Raw genomic sequence first — 1,457 nt, 5'->3', positions numbered from 1 at the left:
ATATATATATATATATATATATATATATATATATATATATATATATATATATATATATATATATATATATATATATATATATATGGATGAGTTCTAATGCAGACATACTCACAGTTGAAAGATGGGGTTAGATATGAGCCGTTCATCAAATCTAGATCAACAGCTCATATCAATGAAAAATTTAAAATCAAACGCGCGTCCTCAATTAATGCATCCATCTTCTTCAAGTTTATTCCAAAGATAACAACTCCACTATTTGTTATTATATTGCTATCCTTTTTTTTTTTCTTTTGAATTAGATAATTGAAAACAACAAAACCGGGATCAGATCATTTTGAACTTGGGAATCAAAACTGAAAAAATACCACTATATTGTTGAGTGAAAAAAAACTGTAAAAATTGTGCACCTTAAGAAGAAAAATAACGCACATTAAGAAGAAAGCCCACGCACCTAAATATTTAGACCGACGCACCTTAACAAGGAAAATCACGCACCTAAAACTTTAGGCCGACGCACTTTAAGTTTCAATAACTGACGTATCTTAAACACACAAACTATGCACCTTAAGAAGGAAAACTACGTGCCTAAAGGTTTAGACCGACGCATTTAAATTTCAACAACTGACGCACCTTAAACACACAACACAAAACTGACAAAAGCCACTCACTTTAAGCACAAAAACCATGCCCCTTAAGAAGGAAAAACCACGCACCTTAAATTTGACCTAGATGTAAAAAGATCAAATTGCCACAATATTTTTTTTTAATCTTTTTAATCTTGGACATTGATCTTGGCAAGATCAATGGATCTCATCTCACCCCATGGTTGCACTTGAGCACACCATCTGCATTTGAACTGTATTCTATATATATGGAATGGTTCAAGTGCGGGCCATGCGGTTACCTTAAAAATACACGCTTTAAGCATCAAAATGGAGCACCTTAATTAAGCATCAAAATGTCGCACTTTAAGTACACAAACAAATCACCTTAAGAACACAAACCACGCACCTAAAGTTTTTAAATGGTGTACCTTAAGAGACACAAACCACGCACCTAAAGGTTTAAAATGACGCACCTTAAGACACAAACCACGCACCTTAAGTATACAAATCCCTCACCTTAAGAAGAAAACCCACAAACCTTAAGAACGTAAGCCACACACTTAAGAAGGAAATTCACGCACTTTAAGTTTCAACAACTGACTCACTTTAAGCACAAAAACCACGCACCTTAAAAAGGAAAAACACGCACCTTAAATTTCACCTAAATGCAAAAAGACCAAATTGACACTGCCCTTTTTTTAATCACTGTTAATCCTGAATGTTGATTTAGGCAAGATCAATGGCTCAAATTTAATCGCACAACCGCACGGGAGCCCATATATATATATATATATATATATATATATATATATATATATATATATATATATATATATATATATATATATATAA

This window comes from Ipomoea triloba, chromosome 3, assembly GCF_003576645.1.
Source record: "Ipomoea triloba cultivar NCNSP0323 chromosome 3, ASM357664v1".
NCBI classification, from domain to species: domain Eukaryota; kingdom Viridiplantae; phylum Streptophyta; class Magnoliopsida; order Solanales; family Convolvulaceae; genus Ipomoea; species Ipomoea triloba.
The sequence above is the reverse complement of the archived record's forward strand: the minus strand, read 5'-3'. Positions refer to the sequence as shown.